A 22,105-nucleotide genomic window follows, 5' to 3' on the forward strand; every position below is an offset into this window, starting at 1 on the left:
GGAGACATGCGTGAATGGGCATACCTTCGTTGAAGGTTGTGCATCAGGGCTGGTAACTCGACACGTAAAAATCAACTACCAATCATTCGCGGACTGGAGTTCCGCTGTGGCGAACCCTAACCTGGAAAAGCTGAAAGAAACAACAAGAAACAACATTCCATCATTTTTGGCTTTGTTCTTTATTTTTGTGCTGAGGTTGAGAGCTATGGTGAGAAGTGAGAACTGAATTCACTAAATTATATGATAGCCGTTTAAGTCTATCTTCCTTTTTTCTATGAAACTGCTGGTTTAGCTTAGTGGTATGTTGCTCTGACTGTAGTGCACAGGGTTTTGGGTACAAGTCTTGGCAGTGAAATGCATGGTAGTAACAATATTTTATGCAAGCAACTTTCCAAAATTATACACACAATGTTTAAAATGTGTCCCTGGTTTTTGGCCTTTTAACCCACCCCCCCAATTGAAAATAAGTTCAAGAAGCTGTGCAACATGCCTATGGCTTACACTGTACTGTGAGTCTGTATTTATATATTGTGTGTAGAAGTAGACTGTTATCATGGAAGTGTTCTGAATAGGGCAGTTTTGTCATTATGGGTGCATGCATTTTGCTTCTTTGCCTACTGGAAAAATGCTCAAACAGTAAATTTAAAATGCAATTGTGTGTGGAAGTAGACTGCTATCATGGAAATGTTCTGAATAGGGCAGTTTTATCATTACTGGTGCATGCATTTTGCTTCATTGTCTACTGTAAAAAATGTCCAAACAATACATTTAAAATGCAATAGTGTGTGGAAGTGGACTGTTATCATGGAAATATTCTAAATAGGGCAGTTTTGCCATTATTAGTGCATGCATTTTGCTTCATTGCCTACTGGAAAATGTACAAACAATACATTTAAAATGCAGTTGTGTGTGGAAGTAGACTATCATGGAAATATTCGAAATAGGGTAGTTTTGTCATTATTGGTGCATGCATTTTGCTTCACTGCCCACTGGAAAAATGTTTAAACAATAAATTTAAAATGCGCTCTAGCTTAAGTCTAACAAGTGTGCTGTATTATACAAGGAATATAATTTAATACAATCAGTAAGGTGAATCAAGGAATGCATACATGTATGCATGGCCCTAAAAATGTGTTGGAAAACAGCCCAGAGGAAAGTGTGAAAGGCTCAAAAATCGTGGGAACATTTTAAGATTTACTCTTGTTACCAAAGCAATGGATGAAGTTAAAACAGTTCACACCACATTACCTTGACCTGGCCAAGCCTTTTGACACAATCCCCTATTCAGGAGTAGTACAAAAGATGAACAATGTAGGAGCAAACAATTATATCACCAGCTGCATTGCCAACTTGGCTCACAGGATGGGAGATCAAAACAGGGGAAGAGACCATTCACAAATGGAGTCCCCCAGGGTTTGGTACTGAGACTTTTTCTGTTTGGCATATACATCTCATAAGTAAAAGGAAATACCAAAGAGCTTTGGCCAGCTAAGTTTGAGATGGCTGAAAGCTATGAGAAGTCATTGAATCCCTAAATGACGTAACCATCATGTAGGAAGGTTTGTCCCAAATAATAACTGGTGTCAAAATCATGGCAATCATCCTCTTCTTTCACTGTTCCTGTTAGGGGTTGCCACAGTGGATCATCTGTTTCCATTTCTTCCTGTCCTCTGCATCTTGCTCTGTCACACCAACCACCTGCATATCCTCTCTCACCACATCCATAAATCTTATCTTAGGCCTTCCTCTTTTCCTGTTACCTGATAGTTTCATCCTTAGCATCTTTTTCCCAATATACTCAGCATCCCTCCTCAGCACATGTCCAAACCAACGTAATCTTGCCTCTCTGACTTTGTCTCCAAACCTTCCAATGTGGGCTGAACCTCTAATATACTTATTCCAAATCCTGTCTACCCTCGTTACACCCAGTGCAAATCTTAACATCTTTAACTCTGCCACATCCAGCTCTAACTCCTGCTTTTTTGTCAATGCCCTCTGAGAATTTATCCAATTGCTTGGCATCTGGGAACTTGTGTGTACAATGACCTAACTTTTGACCAACATGTGCCCAGAGTAATAAGAAAGCCTTTCTATATTGCACAGCTTATAAACAAATTTGATTGTGACTAGATGTAGAGATGTTGTTATCCCCCTTTACAAAGCTCTCTTTATGTCAATCATTTTGTATAATGCCCACTTTGGCATGTATCTGTACAGCCCCATGCAACAATTGGAATACCTTCAGAGATACCTTACTAAAAGGATACAAGTCCTAAACAATAGGTCTTGCATGGACCACCTCAAAGATTTATTACTATACTCAGTATCCTACAGAGTGCTTAGAGGTGACATGTCTGGTATACAAAGCATCCTCCGACATAATACAGATGGACCTACTGAACATCAACAAGTCAAATGGCATCAGAAATACTCAGTCCAGGTATCTAAACTGAATGTTATGGAGAGATGGATATATATCACAGAGGCTACCACTGTTCTGGAACAGACTATCCATAAAAATAAAGCAAAGCTCATCCATCCATATTCAAATGCAACTTGGATCTAAGGATGGGTAATAGAAAATGTACTCCAGGATTTCCCCTCATGCCACTAATGGATAGAGGCAGTTCCTAAATGCTGCATCCATTACATGGCCCCCTCAAATTATCTTTGGTATGATCACAGTTGTTCTCACTATATGCAATTATCAGGTATGGACATAGCTAAGACCAATCAGAAAATGTTAATTCAAGCACCAAAAGGGAATTGGCTAAACTTAAAATGTCCTCCAAGTGAACCTACATTGTGGTAGCAAATAATTATAAAAAAATTACCCTTTTTAGTTCACTAAGTGCCCCTGTCACCTCCCCCCCCCCAAGTCTTTAACAGCTTCTGGCACCTGTGAATGTGTCAGCTTTCATCTTTTGACAGTGGACTCTGGTCATGTCTGAACATGGTATTTGGACCAGTGCACTTCCTCAATTAACAAATATAAAAATAAATAAAACATTTCATCTGTATACAGGGTGAACATCTGAATAGAAGAAAAGTGAAACGCAATTTGATCTCAGGTAGAATAGGAATTCACGTAAATGAGAACAGCTTTAGATCAAGGATTACAAAAATTTTTGATGTTGTAGTAAAATGATTTTCACCTGTAGATACGATGCATAAATTTGGAGAAACTTGCCTGATTTAATTTATGTACATACAGAATCACACACAAACACACACACACACACACACACACACACACACACACACACACACACACACACACACACACACACACACACACACACACACACATACACACATACACACACACACACACACACACACACACACACACACACACACACACACACACACACACACATGCGCGCACACACGCACGCAAGCACACACATGCACAGTAATCTGATGTGATAAAGCCAGCTGCACCTCTGATGCAACTCAGTTCAGCTGTAACAGTAGACATCAAGCACAGAAACAGTTGTATGTTGATATAGTACTTACTCACTTACTTAACCCTACCCAACATGGATTTTGTCCTCACCGCAGCACCACCACTGACCTCCTCTCCTTCACTCATATCATTGCAGAGGCCCTAGACAACAATAAACTAATTTCCTATCTCTTCATAGATCTCTCCAAAGCCTTCGATACCGTCTCTCATCCTCTACTACTATCCAAACTCGCAAATCTCCACCTATCCCCTCTGCACTTGCCTGGTTTAATAGTTACCTATCTGGCAGGAAACTAACTGTCAAATGGCTCTCATCCTCCTCACCTTTCCTTCCCATCTCCACTGGTGTTCCCCAAGGCTCCATCTTTGGACCCCTTTTGTTTAACATCTTCACCAATGATCTTTACACCTCATGCAAAGAATCCTCCCTTATTCAGTATGCCGATGACTCCGCACTTATATCCATCTCAAATAACATTCCTGAACTACACTCCCTGACTCAACAGGCACTACTATCCACTGAACAATGGCTCTCTCACAACCTATTGATCCTAAATCCCAAAAAGACCAAACTCCTACTTTTCCTTCCCCATTCTCTTTCTCATCTCAAAACCTCCTTTTTTATTACATCTTCTAACAATACAAGTATCCAACCTGACACCCACACAAAACTCCTAGGGGTCATTATCGATGACAAACTAAAGTTCAACCTACACATACTCCAATGTATATATAAAAAAAAAAAAAAACAGAAACTAGGTCTGCTATATCGGAACAAAAACTTCCTAACCCCTGAATCTAGACTTACCCTGGGCCAGGCACTCTTCCTCCCCTCCCTCTCATATGCCACCCCAGTTCTTACCAATATCCAGGCCTCCACTCTAAACAAACTCCAACAGACTTACCATAAAAAAACAGATTCATTACTAACTCCCCATACAACTCACACCACTGCATTTCTTTAAATTCTCTTCAATGGCTTGAACTTCCCCAGTTTCTGCTATCTTATCAATTTCATATGCTACACTCTATTCTTCATAATCCCTCCTTCTGTCCATCTCTATCTTCCTTAGTCTCCATCTACATCCCATCCCAGACTCTCTGTACTTCTAACCAACAATTACTTGATATCTACCACCCAAAAAGGTCAGTAGGCAAACTATTCTACAAACACTCCCTTGCCCATGCTTGGAACAAACTTCCCCTTGATTTACGTTCAGTCTTTCACACCTCACACTTTAAAATTGAACTAAAAGCTTATTTTCTCAATTCCAGAACCTGCCCTTGCCATGACCCTACCTACTCTTCCTTCCCTTTATGTACCCTCAAAAGGATGATACTTAGTACCTCATTACACCTCTCTCTCCAATCTGTCTACTATGCATTTCCATAATTTTATACAAACAAATTTTTTTTGTTGTTGATCTATTGAACTATATCAATGTAAAGTTGTTAGCTTCTTTTTAATGCAACTTTAACTTTATGCATGTAACCCAACATATGTGAATCTTTTTGCTATAACTGCTTTTATATCAATATTGTTTAAAATTGTACTTGTTTAAAATGTACTACTGGAGCTTTTCTCCTCGGGTCTCCACGGAAAATGGGCCAAAGCCCAGTTGGACAAACCCGGTTAACAAATGTCAATAAATAAATACATAAATATAGTAAAGATACATATGGACTACTCTGCCATGTCTGCAGTGACATCATCAGCTCACAGCAGATGCTATTGCTATCCCAGTCTCCTCTCTCATAAACAGATCAATTGTTGAAAACTATGTGCCCAAACTCTGGAAAATATCCTATGTTACACCCATACATAAAGACGGGACCTCCACTGAACTTAATAACTACAGACCCATTGCTTTACTCTCCCCCCTGGCCAAAATCCTAGAAAAATGCATCCATACCCAGATGCTAAACTATCTCCTAGTCAGCAACATCCTGTCACCTACTCAGCATGGTTTCAAACCTGCCCATAGTACCACTACAGCCCTCCTCTGCTTCACAGACACAGTAAACCATCTCAATAATGAAGGCCTACAAGTGTCAACTCTTTTTTTGGATATGTCCAAAGCATTTGACACAGTCTCACACCAAATCCACAAACTAAACCAATATCATCTATCAAATTCCACTCTTACCTGGTTCCAAAGCTAATTAACTGACAGGTACCAAGCTGTGAAATGGGAAAATTCTCTCTCTCCTCAGCTGCCCATAACTATAGGAGTCCCACATGGTTCTATCTTAGGACCACTACTATTCACAGTCTTCACAAATGACCTCCATACCTCCACACAGCATGCATCTATAATTCAGTATGCAGATGACACTACCTTAATCTGTGGTGCATAAAACATTCCCACCCTCCTGCAAACAACTCAGCTAGCATTCTCTGATGTTGAAAACTACCTTACCAAAGCCCAACTTATCCTCAATCCAAAGAAAACTCAGCTTATGATTACAACCAGTTCTAACAAAAAACACCAACAGTCAATTCACTATCTACTCCACAAATGCTACTCCAATTGCTCCAGTGGCACAGGCTAAGCTATTGGGAATAACCATAGATTCCACCTAAAATTTGATAGTCATCTCAACTTAACTATTAAAGAAGTACAAGCCAAACTGGGGTCACTCTACCGTATCAAACCATTCCTTACCAACAACACAAGATCAGCCATTGCTCGCTCCCAACTTCTATCCACCCTACTCTGTGCATCTCCCATTCTGACTAATCTCAACAAAACTGAACTAAGCAAAATGGAAGCCTGCTATAACAGAATTGCCCGCTTTTCTGCAAATTGCTCATATAGAACTCATCACTGTACTGCTTTGAGACAGCTCCACTGGCTTGAACTGCCCAACTTCCTAACCTACAATCAGCTCTGCCTCTGTCATTTTATCTATTACCTCCCCAATAAGTGTCCTGCCCTCAAAAACCTAGTACATCACTCAGCCAAAAGGCCTCTTAGATCATCAAGCAAACTACTACTAGAAGTCACCAACAGCTACAATAGCTTTGGGGATGCGCTATATAGTAGTTCAGTGTCTAAAAAATGGAACATTGCCCCTACTAGCATTCAAAACACATCATCCAAAGCCTCCTTTTAAGACCTCATCAGGCAACATCTCAAGCAAAGTTGGCAATGCCGTGATTGCTCCCCAGGCTAGTGAAAGCGGATAACATATACATACTAAATCTAGAGCACTTGATAATAGTTTTCAATCTTAGAACAAACGAGTACCAGTGATCCCCACAGCAACACTCAGCAACACAATTTGGTTTTAGCACTTTCAATCACTTTTATTCTGTGACCTTCTTCAGAAAATACTTTTTTCATATGATTACTTCCTTTTATACTCTTAAACAGGAAATGACATTTGATGACACCAACAGTACATCTTTGCCTTATATATAAACCATTTGTTTTCATGTTTCAAACAATTCATACATTGTTAATTAAATATGTATATGTATTTGTATAAAATGTTATTATTTACATACAAAATTATATATATATGTATAAAAAATACAAGTGTATGATAATTAACTACTTGATTTACTTATATTTTAAAAAACATTTTATATTTATTGTTTCATTTAATCCGGGGAGTCTGTCTGCCCCTAAATATAGCTGCCAATATGCTTCTTTGCATTCTAGAATGTTGTTTAAGTCTCCCCAAAACTAATTTTATCTACATTGTCCAACACAAAGAATTCACATTTCTTAAATTCCTTGCAAATGCTAGAATGTCTATATAGAGCATTAGTTTTATCACTTTTTTTGATTGCTAAATTATGCTCATAAATCCGCCTTTTTAGGCTTCTTTTGGTCTTACCTATATAATAATGTCTGCATGTCACACCACCTGCTGCATATACTATTAACTCACTGTTGCAATTAAAATAGTTTTTTGCCCACAATGTTTCATTGAAATGCCCTGAAACAACAAAAGATGTGTTGCTGATAAACCTACATTGTCTACAGTTGTTACAACTATAAGTACCCTTTTTGATGGAACAAGCTCTAGATAATTTCTTGGAATCTTCATAAAATTCTAACATACTTTTAATGTTCAAATTTCTTTTGTATGTGAATTTTGGGTTAAAACCCAAAATGTCAACTAATTCTCTGTTTCCTAAAATTATCTTCCAGTTTTCTGTTATGACATTTTTGATCTCCCACATTTCGTCCACTATAGATATCTGAAAAGATGTTCTATATTCATCTAAATTTCTATTTTCTATATTTGAACTTTTTTCAGATGTTACACATGCCTCTACTAAGATGTCTGTAGAATGTAGGATGGGCTTGGTTACATTTTTTCTCAATGGTATGACTACCTTTTCTATTTTTTTGATCCATTTTTTGTCATAACCTCGTTTCTGAAACAATTTTCTCAAAATTCTTCCTTCTTCAGTGAAAATTTCATCATCCGATGTTAACCTACTTAACCTTATATACTGTGCTTTAATGACACCCTTTTTCATGTGTGTCGGATGTAGGCTTTCATTGTGTAAATATTGGTTCACAAAATAAGGTTTTCTGTAAATCTTACTTGAAAATACCTTGTTTTTTGTATTGATTTCTATATTGATATCTAAGAAGTTAACTATTTTACCAAACTCTCCAACTTTAAAGTGTAAAAATGAGGTGGTAGTATTCAAGTTTTCCACAAAATTTTTACACAAAATTTTTTAAACTCTCTCTGATCTCCAGACCATAAAAAAATCATGTCATCTATAAATCTACAATAGATTTTGACTTTGTGAAAGTCTCGATGATTTTCTAAATACTTTTGCTCCCAATTAGCCATGGCAATGTTGGCAAAGGCTGGAGCTACCCGTGCTCCCTTTGCCACCCCTGAAATTTGTTGATACATTTTTTTGTTGAAAACAAAAAAATTGTTTTCTAACACTAATTCCATGAGACTACAACAAGTATTTACTTCGATTCCTGATAATCTTGAATTTTTGTTTAAATACTCTCTCATGTATTCTATACCTGTTTCTTGTTCTATAGAGGTATACAGACTCTTAACATCTAAAGTTCCAAAATGTAGATCTGTTCCATCTATTTTGTGGTCTCTGAAAATTTCTAATAAATGCCAGGAATCTCTAAGATAATATTTGGACTTCTGAACGATTGGATTTAGTATTTTGTCCAACCATATAGAGATGTTTTCTGTTTTGGACTTTCTTGCTGAAATAATAGGTCTGAAAGGTATAGTATCATTCATTTCTTGAATTTTCGGAATCCCAAATAAATTAGGCATTTTGGGTTCTTCGACTAACATGAATTCATAACTATTACCATCTAGTTCTCCCTGGCTAAACATGTCAAACAAAAAACTACTCATCCTAGTATATTTTGTTTTAATGAAGTCTATGCTGACTTTTTTGTATGTTTCCATACCTGATAAAGAAGCTTCCAAGTTGTTGTCATAATCTTCCTTGTTCATGATAACTATCTTACCCCCCTTTGTCCGCTCTCATAATTCTAATATTTCTATCATTGCTCAAACTTTTCAATGCTTTGAATTTATTTTCAGATAGATTTCTTTCATACACATTTGACTTGATGTTCCTGAATTCCTTTTCACAGGAATTCTGGAAAACCTGTAAATAAACCACAATGACAGCCTACATCCGATACACATGAAAAAGGGTGTCATTAAAGCACAGTATATAAGGTTAAGTAGGTTAACATCGGATGATGAAATTTTCACTGAAGAAGGAAGAATTTTGAGAAAATTGTTTCAAAAATGAGGTTATGACAAAAAAAATGGATCAAAAAAATAGAAAAGGAAGTCATACCATTGAGAAAAAATGTAGCCAATCCCATCCTACATTCTACAGACATCTTAGTAGAGGCATGTGTAACATCTGAAAAAAGTTCAAATATAGAAAATAGAAATTTAGATGAATATAGAACATCTTTTCAGATACCTATAGTGGACAAAATGTGGGAGATCAAAAATGTCATAATAGAAAACTGGAAGATAATTTTAGGAAACAGAGCTAATTAACTGACAGGTACCAAGCTGTGAAATGGGAAAATTCTCTCTCCTCAGCTGCCCATAACTATAGGAGTCCCACATGGTTCTATCTTAGGACCACTACTATTCACAGTCTTCACAAATGACCTCCATACCTCCACACAGCATGCATCTATAATTCAGTATGCAGATGACACTACCTTAATCTGTGCTGCACAAAACATTCCCACCCTCCTGCAAACAACTCAGCTAGCATTCTCTGATGTTGAAAACTACCTTACCAAAGCCCAACTTATCCTCAATCCAAAGCAAACTCAGCTTATGATTACAACCAGTTCTAACAAAAACACTAACAGTCAATTCACTATCTACTCCACAAATGCTACTCCAATTGCTCCAGTGGCACAGGCTAAGCTATTGGGAATAACCATAGACTCCCACCTAAAATTTGATAGTCATCTCAACTTAACTATTAAAGAAGTACATGCCAAACTGGGGTCACTCTACCATATCAAACCATTCCTTACCAACAACACAAGATCAGCCATTACTCACTCCCAACTTCTATCCACCCTACTCTATGCATCTCCCATTCTGACTAATCTCAACAAAACTGAACTAAGCAAAATGGAAGCCTGCTATAACAGAATTGCCCGCTTTTCTGCAAATTGCTCATATAGAACTCATCACTGTACTGCTTTGAGACAGCTCCACTGGCTTGAACTGCCCAACTTCCTAACCTACAATCAGCTCTGCCTCTGTCATTTTATCTATTACCTCCCCAATAAGTGTCCTGCCCTCAAAAACCTAGTACATCACTCAGCCAAAAGGCCTCTTAGATCATCAAGCAAACTACTACTAGAAGTCACCAACAGCTACAATAGCTTTGGAGATGCGCTATATAGTAGTTCAGTGGCTAAAAAATGGAACATTGCCCCTACTAGCATTCAAAACACATCATCCAAAGCCTCCTTTAAAGACCTCATCAGGCAACATCTCAACCAAAGTTGGCAGTGCCATGATTGCTCCCCAGGCTAGTGAAAGCGGATAACATATACATACTAAATCAAGAGCACTTGATAATAGTTTTCAATCTTACTCACAAACACTGGCTAATCTACAATGTATGTGCTGTACCTGTGTACTATGTATGTATTCTACCTATGTTCCAAATTTCAGCTGTACACCACAAATCTATTAATTACCTTTATTTTTAAAATTAATATTTTTTTGTTTGTTCTCTCCACTGTATCTGTTCATGTGTTGCATACCACTGTAAAAACATGTCTCTTGTAATTTGTGTGTATACTGATCATGTCTAAATAAATAAATGTGTCTGTAATTTTTCTTTGTGGAGCTTTTCTCCCTGGGTCTCTGCTGAAAAAGTGCCTTTTCGGCTCAGTCAGACACCCCAGGTTAACAAATGTAAAATAAAATAAATAAATAAAATGTGGATTACCTCACAATACCGTAAAGTTCCCTTCCTACTAGCCTGTCTGACAGTCTACTACAGAATTTTCACTTGATCCTTGCTTTAGCTATCCCACAGTGCCAGCAGTTGAAATGGAGGATACTGCAGTATCCAGAGATTCAGAGTCAGTAGCAACAACACTGCTAAGCTCATGTGCATGCAAATGTACCTCTCGTTTTAACAAACACAGCCATCTGCATATGTGTCTGCCTTCCCAAGCACAACATAACAGCACATCACCCCTTTCCCAATGAAACAGCTCGATATAAGTTTCTGATTATGCCAAACAGTAGCAAGTAATGTATAAGACATCAGACCAGCCCAACATTGAATGTGCCAGTGATCATCCCAGTTAAGCTGCTATGTACCTTGGATGTGGAATATGCTTAATATAACAGCCTTGTGCTGGAATTAGTACACTGCATGTTTCAGTTGGGTAAGGGAAGGGAGATACTCTGGTATGGTAAGAAATACTTAGTGCACTGATCACAGCACCCCAATGTATGCAAGTCTGAAAAAATACTAGTGATTTTTATTTGTGGACACACTCTCTCAAGATTAAGGGGCATATACATAATTCTTCGTACTAGCAGTAAAACAGAACAATTGAGGCAGTGGAGGAAATAACAGTGTACATATAAAGCCCACACAAAGAAACAGAATACATGCAGTCTTCTCACAGAGACTACCTCTTCTCTGGTACAGGCTCCACATCCATATGAAGCAGGTCCCTCTCTAATCAAATTCAAGTGGAAAACTGAATAGGAAATAAAAATGTACTCCTTGTTTGGCACCTATGTCTTTAATGGGCACTGGCAGGTTGTGAATGGTTCATCTCCCAGGTCACTTCCTGTAAGTGTTTTATCTCCCAAGCCCCTGTTTCCACTATCAAAGCTACAAGAACATGTCACTGATTTGGGATGCATGGCTAGGGTTAAAAAACTCCAGTGATCGATAGCACATGTCTGTGAAGCTATGAACCTGTGTATTAACAAGTAGTTATCTTGGAAAAATAAAGTGTAGAATGCATCACAGACCATCTAGAAGCTCAGAGCTTCTAGTGGCCTTTTAGAAAGCAGACTCTTGCTTGTGTGAAGGGATTCTGGCATAGACTTAAGGAGGTCCTCATCTTCATCCCCTGCACTCAGCTGCACCTAGTCTAAAATCAATCCTGTTCAAAGATTTACACAGAATGTTACTGTAGCATGTGTTAGGGGCTTGGGAGAGTGTGCTCAGTATTCCTTTAACTTTCTTCACAAATCTCAGACAGAACATCACTGTAGCTTGTAGAACTTTGTGATCAGTGTACTCATTTCTTTATCTGTACTCACAATCAAGCAGCAGAGGTAGGCAGATGTTTATTATAGCTTGAATAGGGGCAGTATTTTGTTCAAAGGCAATGAGTTGGAATGCTTACTTTTATAATTTTTCACTTTTCTCACAATCAGATATCAGATGTGTATACAGATGATTATCATTTGGCAGAAGTTGCAAGAAAGACTGCTACTGTATATATGATGGCAAGTTGAAATATATTAAAGTGGCCATTTTGTTTTGTTTGTTTGTTTGTTTTTCACTATTGTCCCAGTCTGAGATATGAAGGGTACACAGAAGGTGTCTCTCTTTTTGGGGTAGAAGTGAGGAAGCTTGCTGTAAATATGTATGACACAACTTGAAATATTATTGTGGCCACTAATTATTTAGCTTTCATTCTAATTTAACACCAGAGAGCCACAAAGAAGCTGACTATATTTGGGGGAGGAGGTATAAGGACTCAGGCACTATTCCAGGGTAAGTTTTATGTATTCTCATTAAGTGCCACCCCCACAAAAAATAAGGCATTTATTTTGTTTGGCATAATTTTTGTTTAGGCCATCTTTGGATCAAAACATTATGAAGAGCTTTATAAATATCTCAGAGCATTTAAAAACCACATGGCTTCTGTGGGCAGAAGATCTCCAACTTTATTCAGTTATTTTCTTCACAATTATTGCAGTCTTGTCCAGCTATGGTGTGTTGAAAGAATGGGGCAAAAAGCTGAGGTAAAAGATTATATGAGAAAAACGCCAAAACAAAGGTGCAGTCTGTTTTGATAATGTAGGGATCCCAGGACATAGTGAAATGGGATGCTGGGATGTAGATGGGGTGTGGAGAGGACTGGTGGGTAGCAGACAGTACTTCAGAGTCTTTTCCCTGAAGTGATGTGATTTCTGCCCAGTGATCTGAATGTCAAAGTGAAGAAATTCAGTGAAGCGTGGGTAAATGGTGGGAGTAACGATGACTCTCTTAAGATAACCAACTGTCTTGACATCTAATTAGTGACACACATGAATGGATGAATCCATGATTCCACTGTTCCTATCTACCATCTAGCAAAACTACAACCAAGGGAACAGTCTTGGCAGAATCAGGGGGGAAAAAAGACCCTGTTGAGCTTGACTCTAGTCTGGCACTGTGAAGAGACATGTGAGGTGTAGAATAAGTAGGAGGCCTCGGCTGCCAATGAAATAGCACTATTCATATCATTTTCTCACTTAACCAGTGAGGCAGGGGGGCAAACCCCACCAGGGATCTCGATTGAGGCTCCAAGCTCCAGGTATCCAGCACAACCCATTTCAGGGACAATATCAGGTGGTGAGTTTGACTGGGGCGATACACCTGTCAAAGAGTAACACAGGTGTCCTATGATAAGCTCAGGTAAGATGGAAAGCTCCTGTGGAGCAGAGGGGCAAAAACTCACTTGATTTTGATTTTCAGTATGAATACAGACCGTAAAAGCAGGGTCTCCGATCCTTCTGGCTTTTTGGATTTTAAGCAGGAGGTGTCAGAAAAGTAACCATAGGGATAACTGGCTTGTGGTGGCCAAGCATTCATAGCAATGTCACTTTTTGATCATTCTAAGTCAGCTTTTCCTATCAGTGTAAAGCAGAACTCACTAAGTGTTTGATTGTTCACCCACTAATAAAGAACGTGAGCTGGGATTAGACTGTCATGAGACACGTCAGTTTTACCTTACTGATGATGTGTTGTTGCAATAATCCTGCTCAGTATGAGAGCAACCCCAGGTTCAGATATTTGGTGTATGTGCTTGTCTGAGGAGCCAATGGTGCAAAGCTACCATCTGTGGGATTATGACTGAATGCCTGTAAGTCAGAATCCCACCTAAATGTAATGATACCGCAGCACTGCGGATATCCAGTTAGCCATGGATAGCAGGCCACAAGGTTGGTGAGGAGTGCTGCTCATCACTGGGTCAGAGCACAGACAGAAGGGGTCCTTCTCTCTCCAGCAGTGCACTGCACATTTGTGGGGAACCAGGTGCTTAATCATTGGTAGATGACCTGATTAATTTAATCAAAGGCCAGCCCTGTCTTCTATATAAGCTTTCAAAGTCATGAAAGAATAAGTTGGAAACAAAATACCCCCATAATTATTACTACACCTGCCTGAACCTTCACATTGCAGGCTTCAATACTACATATAGCTGATAAAATAGATTACAGCCACAGTGCTTGTCTGTTCCACATCTATAAACAAGGCATCCAGGACAGCTAGCCCTTGGGAATGCACAATGTCTCCTACCTGTCACTTTCTGCAGTGACAATTTCCTTCTTCTCTGTGTTACCCCACCCTAATTCCATCTGCCATGGTTACAACTTGACACCAGCTAAAGTCATGCTTTTCCCAATTCCACACCTTGCAGGCCTGTACAGCAGGTTCTTAAGAAAAGAGGCGTGAGGAGGGTAAGCACTGGATATAGCAGTTTGATCCGACTCTATCTCACTATAAAAATATATAAATATATATATATATATATATATATATATATATATATATATATGTATGTATATATATATATATATATATATATATGTGTATATATATATATATATATATATATATATATATATATATATATATATATATATATATATATGTGTGTGTGGGTGTGTGTGTGCACATGCATGTGTATGGGTGTATGCGTGTATGTTTGTATGTCCATAAATGTGCATGTGTCTGGCTGTTCTCTTTAAAAAAGTGTATGATAGGTTATACTCATGAGATGTTTCTGCATTCTCTATGTTGCTTATTTGTCTGACAGCTGTTTTTTTTTTTTTTTTTTTTTAGGGGAACACACTGTATCACTGACATTTAAAGACATTTGATAGTTCATAGGATCATAGGAGGAGGTTACTAGGCTAACAGCCCCAGGGCCATTACAAGCCTAGCCAAGGTCAACAGACACTAAAATCAGCACCTATTGCTCCTGTCCAAAAGGGACACAGGTGGAACCCCTGTAGTGAATTTCTGGTTACCCTTCCAATTGTTCAAATTACTCTTAAATATGGCAAATAAGATGCTTTGTTCAACATGAATAGGAAGCTTGTTCCAATGGTGGGGCAATGTCTGTGAGACAATCTGTCTCTCTAGCAAGTTCTGCTGATGTCACATACCAGGTTAAGGACATTTGAGAGAGTGACCCATATGCCATCTGACTTGTGAATATGCAGCATTTCCATTAAAGCTGTGTCAGAGATTGCACTATATGCAAGGCACAGGTCAGCTCTGAGCAATCTGTGCGACGCAGAGTAAAGTGACAATGAATTCAATTTGTCCACATAAGACAGATCTTGAAGACCCTGAATCTTCTTTGTAAGGAATGTTTGTGATCTCTCCAATTGCTGTAGATGTTTGGAAAGGAACATACCAAAGGGAGCAGTGTATATTATTATTGGCCTTATGAGAGAGGAGTACAGGGGGTTATAACCTCTTTTTTTCTGAAGGTAATGCTCTTACTTATTTGAGGTGCAATATAAAATGCTCTTCCCACCACTGTGGAGACACAGTGATTGAAGTTAGGGTTGGTGTCGACCTGTGTGCTAAGATCTCTTATCACTGACTGTGTACTTAGGGTATTAATATTGGTGTGTTAGTTTGCAGGGACATCACATTTGCCTAAGGGGAAGATAATGCATTTTTTTGTATTAAGTTTAAGACCATGACTTAGACACTAGTCATTAGCCTGCATAAGACCTTCTTGCTGGATGTTGACATCGCTAGGGATTTCAATGGTCACTCCCAGTTTGCAGTCATCGGCAAGCTTTGTCAGCTACAGCCTGTACTTCAGAAAGGTACGGGTCCCAAAACCGTTCCCTTTGGAACACCACTGGTTACGCATCTGCTGGAGGAGATGGAGTCCCTTATTTTTACCATATAAGTTATATCAGTGAGCCAGTTTGCAATTCAGCTGACAATGTATGGACTGATACCCAGCCGGGTGAGTTTATCAATGATACCTGAGTGGGGGATTGTGTCAAAGGCCTTGGCTAAGTCTAGGTAGGCCATGTGCGCAGATTAGATTTGCCCTCGTCTAGGGCTTTGGTGACTTTCTCGAAGAAGTCCACCAAGTTTAATAGGCATAATCTCCTCTTGACAAAGCCAAACTGGGTGGGGTTGAGCATTTGGAGATTTCTTATATCCTTGTTAATAATGTCCATTATGATTCATTCCATGGCCTTGCAGATAAGGCTGGTCAAGCTAATGGGTCAATTGCTCCCTGGGCCCATGGATGCACCCTCTTTGTGCAAAGGGATGCCGGTAGCTGTTTTCCATTCCACTGGGATGCATCTATTGCATAGGCTGTGATTGAAAAGTGTGCCTAATGGTGATGCTAATTCCTGTTTTAACCCATGTAGAACACAGCCTGGTATGCTGTCTGGTCCCATAGAGGTTGTGTTTTTGGCCTTGGAGAGGGCATTTATGACCTACTCCTCTGAGATACTAGTTGGGGGACAGGTGTTAATGCTTTGGGGTATATGTGGAGGGGACAGGGGAGTGAAGTTTTCACTGAACCTGTCAGCTAGCAGGTTTGCTAAATCCACAGGTTCTGTATATGTAGTAACATTAACTAAGAGTTTAGTGCAAATGTAGACCTTACCTTTGAGGTCATGGATGTAACAAAAAAATGCCTTGTGGTTATCTTTAGTTAGGGAAGCTAATTTGGATTCATAGTTAGCTTTGGATGAATTCTCTAGGGGTCTTATTTGCATGGTTAAGTTGAGGAGGGAGTGTTTCCAGTTTTGAGACCATCCTTCCTACTCTTAGACAGCAATTAGTTTTCTCATATTGTATAGCTTATTAATGGCAGCTGTCCACAGGTGGGTTTGTTTTTCCTTGAAGATCTTGCTTTGGTTCTATCAGGTACGGCAGAGTCAATACAATTGTACATGTACTTGTATAAAGCATTGATGTACAACTCAGCATAGGTGTCTGCTCCATCAGTGGGGGATGAGCTATGAAGCTATTTATGTTGTCACATAAGAGGCTACAATTAGCCTTGGATAATATTTTGGTCTAGTTGATGCTGGGGGGGTTGTCTTATGTTATAGCTACTTCTAGTGAGACTGTATTGTGATCAGATCTCACCAGGGATGGTCACACACTGGGGGGGGGGGGGGTGCAGTGGTCCCATTTGTTGGTGTGCACCAGATCCAGGATGTTTGAGCCCTTTGTGGATGTGTCAACCAGCTGGTCCAGGGCACTGAAGTTACCAAAGTCCAAGAATCTTGAGCAAGTAAGTTAGAACACGTATAATTTTCCCAGTCAATGGATGAGTAATTAAAGTCACCCAAAATAAGGATGTTTGGTTGCACCTTAATTGACTCAAGTAGATCCAAGTAGGCTAAGTGGATGTCCTGATTCAAGGATGGAGTCCTATAGCTGACAATGACCTGAAGAGAGGTCTTATTTGCAGTCAATTGCACCTAAAGTAATTCAAGGGGATCATGCTGTTTAACCAAGTAAACATAATTCCCTTACAGAATGTCTTTTTTTCTGTGGTATTTAATGTATAATGGAACACACACTGCATTTACTGAAATTGTCTGTTTTTTCTTGTTGTTCAGAAATTCATGTTGCATTCTGGTAGTGTGTACCTTCTTCTGATCTCTTTATTGCTTCTCCTTTTTCCACAGGTGTAAACCTGCCACTAGACTTTAAGTTGTGTCCATAATGAGGGAGCGTAAGCATTTACAAAGACATGTGCTGTCTTCAGGGTGAATAAAACTTGGACCCTAACTGATGATGAGATGGTTATTGTGAAATAAGTCCTTCAAATGATTGCCACCACAGTAGCAGTGTCAGAAGTTATTTAGTCTGTCACAATGCCAGGAACAATACCTCTAATGAAGCTACTGAGCTGGAAGGAGAACTTGCCTGAAATGGTAAATGGGATCCCATATGAAATTTCATGGACATGAAATGAGCAGGACACATGGATGATGGATGAATCTTTGCTTGCCTGAGCTGGGATCAAAACAGGGACCAAGATTACAAATATCATGGGTGACCTTTTTTTTTAAATTCAAAACAGTAATGTCTTACTTATGTGAATTAAAATACAAATATCCTTTATTTTTAGATGCAGTCATAATAGTAAGGAACTAATGGTATTGATGTTTGTATTTGATAAACAGGTATCTCTAACAGTAGGTGTGTCAGTCAGACCAAACAGATTAAGACAGTATTGTTAGTGCGGTGCAGAAAATTTTATGACATGAAAGTTTATATAAATAGAATTACCTGACACAACAGAAACGTCATTTGTTAAACACTAAGTGGAATGTAATTTCAGCAGAGATGAAAAAGAAGCTCCAAAAAGCAAATACCAAATAAGCTAACATTGAGTAGAATATCCCTATAGTTTTGTTCCCTAAACCAGACAGAGGATTTAGGTTCTGCAATGAATTCAAAAAACTAAACATTATTTCCCAGTTTGATATTGATCCTATGCCTATGATAGAGGAATTGTCAGAAGGACAAGGGAAGGCTAATTTCTCCACAAATTTGAATTTAACAGAATGCAGTTGGTAGATTCCTCTGATTGAGGAAGCTAAAGGGAAAGTTGCCTTCTCTTTACCTGATGGCCTATTTCGATAAACAGTCCTTCCATTTTGCCTTCATGGTGCTTCAGTTACTTTACAATGGGTAATGAACAGGGTCCATAAACCACTCACACCTGTACCACTGCATATCTAAATAATGAGATCACACATTCAGAAGACTGTGATTCATACATAGCAAAAGTGAAAACTGTTTTAAACTCTCTTAAACAGGTAGGGCATGAGCCCAGTTATGAATGCAAATGAAGGTAGATAACATGGTGGAGTGAATTAGAAATGTATAAAAATTGCGTAGTCAGCACTATCTGCCATATTGTTTGCATACTGCAATTTTTCATTGATCAGAGATGGAGATTACACTAAAATATTTGGAGTAGCATCCATATTAGCAAAACACCACTTGTTAAAGGCTACTCACATTGCCAGCATTTGCAGCTGTGCATATCATTGCCTTTCATATTGAGCAAGGATCAGACAGTGCCTAACGTAAACACCTCCATAACAGAGTTATATTCAAACATTATTGTGTAGACAGCGACATCAAAAGAAAGCTTGTAGATATATGGTATCCTCCATAGAAAACCGTTGAATGTTTGGAATATCGATTCACATGGAACCTAAGATATATGTAATACTGACACTCTAATGGCCAAGGTGGACATGATGAGCATGTCACAGGCATCTAACACATGAATACTACCGCCAGTCTTTGATGTTAAACTGCCACATATAAAAGTACATATGTAGTTCCCAGGGACTAAAGAGTAGACAAGCAATATTATGCCAGCATTCTATGAAGTAGCCATTTTTGCTGAATTTCTAGAGACCATTTGTTGTATTCTGGTTGCTAACAAGACCAAGTATCTTCAACACTGACAATAGTTCATCAACCAGAGTGGTATTCACTCCACCAAATGCAAGGTAATGTGTAAATATTGTATACAATGTGTCCGTGCACTGTCCAGGCAGTTCTTACAATTCCTATATCTGACACATAGTGAATTATAGTGGGAATTTGTGTGAGATTACTTCTGACAGGGGAATATTGGGGATACTTTCTATGTCCTGATGTTATACCTAATAACACTGATATTTAACCCAGAAAAGATGAGTGAGATACAATAGAACATCACACCATTGCAGGCCCTTGACATTATTGATCATGTGTTCAGCCTAATGAAGGCCCACTTCTGCGATTATATTCATCCTGTAACAATATGCTCCATGACCTGCAACATATTATTTGCTGTCTATGAAATTCTGTCGAACATGCTTGTATGCAGATTGCTAGAGCAGAATACTGCCATCACAAGATCAGGCAAACTAAACCATCAGAGGAGGTTGTGTTGGTGGATTAGCCATACATCCAAAATGTCTAGAATTTTGCAGAATTTGCAGATTTGGGCCTCATATTTTCTGCCCGTTCGTCATAAAATTTGTAGTTTTCTGTCAAATAATTGAGGATTAAAGTCACTAATAACTGACATTTGAGTTTCATACTTCATATTCTAATGCCAAACCTGTTATACTTTCTAAGTTTATAAGAGTAATATTTAAAATATCTCCCTGATTTTGGGCCTTTGACCTCACCACTATTTTCAGCTTTATCCAAATTATGTTAAAAGTTAGAGCGATATTGGAGGAGCCATCAGAGAAGCTAGCTGTAGGGGAAGACCAAGCAAGGCAGACATGGATGCTATAATGGCAAAGGGGAAGCATTTGATTAAGTCCACCACTTTTGCCCAAAATAGACCTATAAAGATTAAAACTGATGCATGCAATACTATACCAACATTATGCTGTGCAGTGCTTTATCTGGCCATGCTGGTCACCAGACATCATCTTCTTATATAAACAGCACAGCTGTCATCATATTCACAAGTGGGGAGAGGTACTTTATCAGGAATCAGCAATGGATGAAGTTGGTGGGGGTTAATAATGTAGAAGGGACTATGTCATATAAAAAAAAACTTCAGAGAGATAGGTATACTACAAACTGAGGAGGTAGTGCCTCCTCAGAGGGGTAAGTGTCTATACTTGTTCAATATGGACTCCAGGGAACAAAGGTCCTGCATATGTATTTACATTGTATGTAAGTATGTGTGGCAGTTGTTGTGGGAGCTCAGGTAGCAAACAACACAGACCATGAATGTCCTCAGCCATGGGTTCTTCTCTACTGAAGAATGCCACATGCATAAATGCACACTGGCAAGGGTGAAGGTGAATTATGAGATCTAACCATATCTTGTGCCTGTCCACCACATAGGCTACATCTGCATGGACATCCATGACATACTCATGAGGCTCACAACTGCTGGTTAATGTTGAAGAGGTAGCAGTATGTAACCTTGACATATCTGTCATATTTGCATGTGCCAACAGTGGAGGCAGATGACAGGCAGCCGCAGGAATGACATCAGCCCTGGTGGAGGGAGGCAGAAGAATTCAGTAACAGTGCTAGAACCCAGCTGCCTACCACATATGTCATCATGCAGGCTGTGCAGCACACCTATTTATTTATTTTTTGTTTATATGTATCCTTTGTTGACCAGGTTGTCCCACTAAACTCTTAGTTTCTTTTCAGGCATTTCCTATTGCGGGAATTTGCACAGGACATCAGGGAATTTCCCTACTCTTTTGAGAGCAGGGAAGTTGTTTCTTGTAGGACTTCCTGATTCCAGTCTGGGCATGGAGGCAGCTGAGAGAAACAGGAAGTAGTATGGCAAGCACAGAGAGTAAAAATAAGATGGAAGTACAGTCAATCAAGAAATGAAGGATTTATATGCAAATGTGAAAGAAGTCAATCCTTCACAGAAAGAAGAGGAGGCAGACAGAGGTGTGTGAAGGAGCAGAGAGCCAGCATAAGAAAGAAGAAATGGGCCAAAGAATGCTGTAACGGTGGTTGAGTCTTTACAAGATTTGGGAATCTTGTTTCAGCAAGAGTTATTTGAAAAGGAAAGAGAGTTGCAATCAGGATATCTTATTACTATCCTCCAATTGGAAGGGTTGTGGGATGTATATTTAAATTACTTAATAAATCAAAGTAAACCAGAGAGTGAAAAAGCCGTATCATGGGGGAAATTATAGATAGAATACATGAGAAGAAAAGAATAGGTCATATGCACAGATGGTGAAAGAAAGAGAAAGGAAAGAGGAGAAGAAGACAACATTTTTAATAAGAACAGGCAGGAAGGAAGGGAAAGAACTCGAGAGGTATGACATTTGGATAATATAATTTCACTTTTGGGCATATTACCA

This window comes from Protopterus annectens, chromosome 1.part1 (genome assembly GCF_019279795.1).
Source record: "Protopterus annectens isolate FY-2018-M chromosome 1.part1, PAN1.0, whole genome shotgun sequence".
NCBI classification, from domain to species: domain Eukaryota; kingdom Metazoa; phylum Chordata; order Ceratodontiformes; family Protopteridae; genus Protopterus; species Protopterus annectens.